This window comes from Dysidea avara, chromosome 13 (genome assembly GCF_963678975.1).
Source record: "Dysidea avara chromosome 13, odDysAvar1.4, whole genome shotgun sequence".
NCBI lineage: Eukaryota > Metazoa > Porifera > Demospongiae > Dictyoceratida > Dysideidae > Dysidea > Dysidea avara.
Genome location: NC_089284.1, coordinates 1,878,426 through 1,886,453, shown reverse-complemented (window position 1 = coordinate 1,886,453; position 8,028 = coordinate 1,878,426).

Genomic DNA, 8,028 nt, shown 5'->3' with positions numbered 1-8,028 from the left:
TATCGGTTAAATCAACTGGGTGGTGAGTAACAATTGTAAACATGGACATTACAAACATTTTCACATTTCAATATATGTCACTAGTCATTTCAATATGTCCCTGTAGTTTGTAGTTGGGAATGACAGGACTGTATCCAGGAGGTAGATAAGTTTGGGGTGCACCCTGGTGACATGTGAAGATTTAGGAAGCCAGGCTCTACAGATTATGTGTATTGATTTAATGGGCACAAAATGTCCTAATACTCTGAGTTTATTCAGTGGATAGGTCATTGAAATCCAACTGAGTGGTTTCTGATACCATTCAAAACTTGCTAAAAACTATTCTATTAGATTATTTGCTGCACTTCTCTCCTTTACCTTCTTTATTTATAGCTAGCATATCTTGCATACACATCAAATAATATGCATAGTGCTGCCACAATAGTATATCAATACATCAATAGTATCGATATAACAAGGTGGTGATATGGTATGATATAGCCAATCAGTTATATTGATGGTTGTGTGATCATTTAATTAAGTAATGTGTTGATGGTGTAGTACTGTAGTGGTCACAGGCCAGCCTCAAAGTAAACTGTGAGGTTTTAAGGTTTCTATGCAGTGCCAGCCACTTTTCTCAACCGTATAGCAGTAGTAAAATATACTTGAAACCTAGTTACCATGAGTAACTTTTACTTGTGGTATACATTCAACTAAAGTTTTAACTTACAATTAGGAGTATATATGTTTGGCTTGCAGTTGTTACAGTTAGTTGTATGTCGTGATATATGTTCATAATTACCGCGACAAAACCTTGGTGATAGCTATATGATATAGAGTTTTTCCAGAGTCGCAGCACTAATGCAGTGGTTGATCAAGGATTTGGCTGAATGTTCTCCCTAGATACTAGGAACAGGCTGACCCCTAAGAATCTCTACATTAGACAATCTGTACTAAGGGTGCTCAAAAATTCATATATAATAATTACAGGGGACCCATGGTGCAGGCTAGGGAGAGAGTCAATGCCAGTATAGTCTGTACAAAATCACAGCCATAGGATTATTTTTTATCATATCCACACCATCACCATGCCTCTACTGATAATGGATGCAGATCAGATCAGTGGTGAGTTTCTGTGGTTTTAGTTGAACGCTCCTTTTAATTCAATATTGCTGTGGTGAATTTATACATAGATCCTCCACTTATGATTTATCATAGTAAAACTATGATAAAATATAGTAGTAAAACACCATATACTACTATATTTTAGCAGTAAAACATAATTGTAATAACTCCCATTGTAGCCCTAAACCCCCGCCACTTGTGTAAACATAGCCACTTTGTATGAGCTATTATCAAGGGCTAAGAGAGCCTTCGAAAAATCATGTTCCCCATACAGTTCACTGTTGAAAAAATGTTATAACACAAAAATATACAAAAAGCATATTTACAAATAGTGGACTTTAATCATCCATGAACTAACTATTACTGTGGTGATTATTGATTGTGTTCATTTCAAATGATTCATTGATTGTTTTTATGGACAACAAGGTGTTCTGTGGTCTTCAGTTTACCTCTTGAAATTGTGTACAAGTTTGTGTATTGTACACTTGCTATAAATCTATAGCAAGCAAAGATGCTGGGGAAGATTACTTGACTATATCCCAGGTGGCAGACGCTGCCACAAACTCAAAGTTGCTGTATGTGACAGGACAGACAGATGTGAAACAGGTGAAGAGTACCAGTTAAGTGGTTCCCCTTTAGATTTGACAACAATCCGAAAGACCAGAACTACGTGGTTGCAGCCCATGTAGACACTATGTTGTTTTTTTTGTTTAGCATCCTTACAGCTATGGATCATGTAGAGGTTTAATGCAAATGCACTAAATATGTGACTCTGATGTCAGCTTGTAGTGTTGATGTGGTGATCTTTGTGACTGTCAACTTCAAACCCACAGTAATCAGAGTGTATTATTATGAATTTCTTGCTGAAGCCCATAATCAAAAAGCTTGGAGTTTTTGATTTGATACAATTTGATACTTCCTTGAAAGGCATTAATAATAAAAATTTGAGCATCTTGGTGTACAACACACGAAAGGAAATTGCATGCATCAGCTTTTTGAAAAAAGCCAGATTTTAGAAATACATATTGGGCTGCAGCAAGTATGCTGTTTTAGTGTTAACAGTAAAAACCTGCAAGAGAAAATAATAGACACAGTGCATAGTATGATCAATATACTCTAATAAAACAATCAGTTTACAATAAACCATAAAAATACTCTAATTGAGCAGTTACTTCATTGTTGCTGAATTCCACCCACCTGCATCTAAAAATGATTTTCAAAGGACCAGAAACATAACCAATTGGTATGGCCTTAGTCATTAGGTTCATCATTATTAAATTTTGCTGAACAAATGAAGAAAATAAGCACAACTCAAGGAAAACAAGCGACCATAAAATTGTGCAACTCTCAAAGTGCTTATATGCATCAGAAATTGAACCAAGTGGAGATTGTGTCACAAAATATGTAAAGAAAAATAAGTGGCTGGTTTGGGAATAAAAAGAAGGAGAAGTACAAACAAGTTGTTGATGTATTTCCTCCTCCACCTTCTTTTAATTGTACACAACAGATTGAAACCTCTCACATTTAACTGAGGTTTCCCAGGGAGAAAATGATGTGCAAGACTTGCAAGTCTTACAAGCAAGATTCTTGCAAGCAATGCAAGTGTAGATTGTAAGCACCTTTCTTGCATGAGTCTTCACACAAGATGCTTGCAAAGATCTATTTTGGGTGGCCAGAAATGGCTGCAATGATGTTAATGTTAACAAATTTTAATAATGATGTGCATTGTTAAAATTATTTATGCATTAACATTATGGCAGACATTTGTTGGCCTCCACCTTTGATTTCACAACCTTTTCACCCAGGCCACACCATTTTTTCACAGCTTGGCTGTTTTTGTGTGGATAAACTAGACACGTAGTAAGGGATAGGGATCACTGAAAAAATAATAATAATAAGAAGAAGAAGAAGAGATCACTGGAGTAGATCAACAATGTGGTTTCGTCAAGTAAACCCACAACTCCCTGTTTTAATTAAATATTATTTTTAATATAATAATTAGTGTTAAAAATAGGCCTAGGGATTTGTGGGTTTACATGATACAACCACAGTTGTTGTCAACACTATTTCCAAGAGTGATCCCTGTCAGTGATTCCTATTTCTTTTTTATATGTCTAGTATATAGCTAGAAAATATCATCCTGCTTCTCATTTAACCAAAGGAAAAATGACTTGTACACAACAAGGACATTTTTCATGATCACAACTCATTTTTCACAGTTTGATCATTTTTGTGTGGATTTTGCTTCTTTATATGGCCCCAAAACTAGACTTTGGGGTTTGTTATTACTCTTTTTCTTCATTTCTATATAGACATAATGATGATTACTGAAGACAGACTTATAAATGTATTGTTTTGCATGCTTTACTTCAATATTTGATGATATTATTGTGATACTCTAATAGAGTGCACATTTTGAGGACTTAATAGAACGTTTTTGGTAGAATTATTGCATAATTTTACTTCAAATTATGTAATACTCTAATAAAGTGTACATTTTTTATGACTTGTAGTAGAACATACATAGAATGTTCTAGTACTGCCATGGTAGATATATAAAATTACAAACGTTTATTTATAAGCAGATTTAATCATAAAGCAGAAATTGAGTGAGGTGGTCAGCCAAGATGGCAGCGGTTCAGTGGTCAAGGATGCAGGTGTTAGGTATGGAGGTCTCTGGTTCGAACTCTGGTAAGTTTTCTGGTAATTTTCTTCAGACAGTTTTGTGTGCCTTTTTACCCCATGGTGACTACTCTCTTCCTGTCAATATACTCATAGCGTGGTGCGCCAACTTTCTTGGCTACGTAGCACACTACTGTGTGTCTTGATGTACTTTTTTTTCCAAATCCATTTATGGATTGTTATATATTATAGTGTAACAGATTCATCATAATAAAGATTAACCCTGAGATTGTTGACACCCTAGCCATAATGAGCAGTTCTTGCCATACTTACATGGCTCGCTATAGCTAGTTTAGTCAGATTTTGTTCAGGGTTAAAATTTTCAACATTAATCCGACAACTGAATGAATGTGTTACGATATAATACTCTCAATAGCACCTTCACGTATTATTGTGAAATACGTCAAGTGATTAACCAATGGAATTAGTATTACACTTGCTTGTCAAGATCCCTTGACAAAAATTTGTAATATTAATCTGATTGACTAAAATAGTGGTTTCTATTGGAAGTAAATGTCCAACTTGACAACTAGTGTTACCATAGTGGTAGATGCCTCATAGCAACAATATGGTTGCTAAGGTAAACATGACTTTGGGACTGTGACAACAGTTATTATTATCAATTTTAGTCAAATGACAAGGGTTGCACAAAAGGCTGGGCCTGCAAACGTGCCCCCGAAAGGACAAATAAAACAGTACAAGATACAAGGACATGCACAAATACAATAAAAACAAATAAAACAGTACAATAGCAGATAAATACAAAGCAACAATGAGTTTAAAAAGAAAGTGCCAGAGGGCAGTACAGAATAGTTTGGGGTCAGTTGCATTGTGCTGTTAAACACTTTCTAAATTTTTCTTGTAATTCAAGATATCTAAAATTTATTCTACAGATAGGAATTCAATTTTCAGAACTAAATATTTAGTGTATCGAATTAATTATTATTATTATCAGGAGCACATTGAATCTCGATGAGCTTTTGTTATAATGTGTAATTGGTGACAGAGTCTTATAGAACCAATCTCAATTAAATCACCATACATAAGAAAAACGTTGATTATACAAAAAAAATGATCTAAATTGGTCTTAAAGCTTAGTACATTAGGGGAAAGGGCAATTGCATAGGGTAAAAGAATTCCAGTTATTAATTATAAATTTCTTATAAATCATAAATCCATTAGATCTAGTACTGTAACTGGTACTCAATTATTCATTGTAAAAATAAAATAAATTTATTTACTAATACTGCTCCATTCAAAATTTTACATGTCATAATTACGAAACTAGGCAGGTGGAGGCTTTGTAGTCTGTCAGCCTAAGGTAAGTTTGAAGGGTAGGTATCAACATTGTGGCTCTTCTTTGAATATTTTCCAGCTCACAGATGTTTCCCATTTGATGAGGAGTCCATATGATAGAAACATAGTCTAGAATTGGTCATACAAGTGTGGTGTAAAGTAATTGTATTATTAATGCACCCACATAAGGGTGATTTTTCAAAATTCGGTCACATAGTAGCTTTGATTCGATAGAATACTAGACAAGTTGCAATAGTATCATTAAGTACGCTAGTACTTAATGGTAGGGATCGTCAAGGTTCACGATTTCCCGCCAAAAAATTACGCACCAAAAGCAGACTTGCAAAACCATCTCGGCGATTTAGCAGTATTGTATTACAAAAGTGAAGCACGATTTCGCCTTCAAAACGACACGAAATGCATCCTATGAGTTTCCACGAATTTTTAAAAAAATTCTATCTGATCGAATTTTCTAGTGACTGACTCCCTAACTGATGCCTTCAGCCAGGCCTAGCGGGAAGATGGCAACAGCTACAGTCCTACTTCTTGCATGAAAACGGCTCGCTTTGCCTATAGATTAAACCTTTCCTAGACCGATAGAAATACAATCCTTGCGCTAGGGTCTTACCTTTCATCGTTCTTTAATGTCGCCATCGTCCTGGATTCACTACAGGTAGTGTTAATAATTCCACAAATGGCTTCTATGCTTCAATGTACGGCGCCGTCCGTTTCAATAAGAGTGCTCGCTAAATAGAGTAATCATAATCTTCGCGGTAAAATATTCGAATACACGTGGTTGAAAGTTCGAAGTTAATTTTGAGCAGGAAGAGCGAGCTGTTCACAATCGGGAAGCTTTGTACGTGTAAGTGAATATATTTAGCGACTTATATCTTTTGTTTCTGGCAAAGTTAACCGGCAAAATTAATATTGCTTGCGTTTGTAAACGCATTTCTTTGCTGTAAACAATGTATCTACCTCAAGTATTTGAGCGATATTAGAAATAATTCGTAGCAAAATAGCGTTAGCTAAGGGTATTGTGGTTATTATTGCTTTGTGTGTTTTCTCTGAGGCAATATTGGGTGCGGCAATGCCTTCGAAGGAAGCGGCGCGGAAGAGTAGAAAGAAGGAGAATAACAGGGCGTACTATGAAGCTCATACAGAGTCTATACTCTCAGAGAGAAAGGACAAGTACAGCAGTGAATGCCGATCACAGCGTCATGCTAATGAGTACTACAAAAATGTAACAGAGTCGCGTGAGAAATCAGCTGAAGCCACCAAAACATCATTTTAACAAAGATTTGGCAAAGTCTCGCATTGAGTCAGCGGAAAGGCAAAGGGAATACTACCATCAAAAGTAACTTTAGTGTCCTGTGTAATAGAAACTGCATGCACATAAAAGATAAGATTCATGCAATGTTTGTAAAAAGTACACAAACAAGTGGAACAAAAAATTAGGAATTTTCAATATGAGTAGGGATCAAAGTAATAAAAAGTACTGAAACAAGAGAGATTATCTACCACCTGAAGTCATGCTAGTACACACGTAATCCCTACTTCAGTTGCCAAGATTTAAGATATAATGGCACTGAAGTAGGGATTACGTGTGTACTAGCATGACTTCAGGTGGTAGATAATCTCTCTTGTTTCAGTACTTTTTATTACTTTGATCCCTACTCATATTGAAAATTCCTAATTTTTTGTTCCACTTGTTATATTAGAGTTTGATTACTTTTGTAATGATCTAATAGAGCACACATTTTTTTCTGAGGTTTCTAATAGAACACACATAGAATGTGACTGGATCTGGGAAACCGGTCTTATCATCCATGTCAGCAGATTCAATTTTTTGCCAAGAACACAAAGCTACATGAGTAAACAATCTAATTTCATTATCAAAATCAGCTAGACTCAAGTAGTGTGCTTTTGCTGGCTGCTTTTCCCAAGCCCAGTGGTGATCTGTACATACGGTTTTTGGGGTTCTGGTCACCCTGGGGATAGCTGTAAGTGGCTGTGCAACTCCACTATCTAAAATGGTGGGAAACTTAGTTGTTGGCTACTTGCACAGTGAATGCTCTGGAAGGTAAGAAATTGGTGTAAAACGTGTGAAAATTTGGTACACATAGCTAATAGCTTCAACCATTGGAGAGCTACAGCACACTAAATACTTAAAACCAGCAATTCTCAATACTTTTAAATAGGCGATAAGACTGGTTTTCCCAGACTGGATCACAGTTCTAGATTTTCCATTAGTAGATCTATGAAATTATGAACTTTTACAATTGAGTAGAGTTTAGCTGGAATTTTCATTATTCATTATTATAAAGTAGAAATTAAGTGAGGTGAACAGCCGTGATAGCAGCAGCTCAGTTGCAGTTTACCCTGTAGGCATGATAACAAGTCAGGCCTTTTTTTAAATACAAATAATCATCCATAGCTCTATGGCTATTAATCAGATTTGCACCAAACTTGATAGATGATTGTGCTGCAATACATTCTTAAATTGTACCAAAGCTCAAGAAAACTGAGCCACACATTTGCATGGTTTTTGTAAAGAATGAAGAAGGGAAAAAAAATGTAGAAATTTTGAACGCTTATATTTCACGATTTGGTATGTGGGTGCTGAGGGTGGAGGGAATTTGCAGTATAAAAATGATTTTCGATTTGAGAAGGGAGCACAGAGCTATGTATGAGTAAAAATCGCGTTTTGTTTCTTCCTGTAAATATACTCATGGTGTGGTGTGCCAGCTTTCGTGGCCGTACGTGTCCTGATCACATCAAATTACCGGTATGCACTACACAGTTATAGTACAACATTCAATGGTATAATAGAACAATCATACTAGTAGTGTTGTTTCAGTACAAAAACTCTTGAGTGATATCTGTCAGCTGAGCAACAATGTTATGTAATGCTTATAGCAATTGTAGGACTAGCTTCAGCTGTTCATA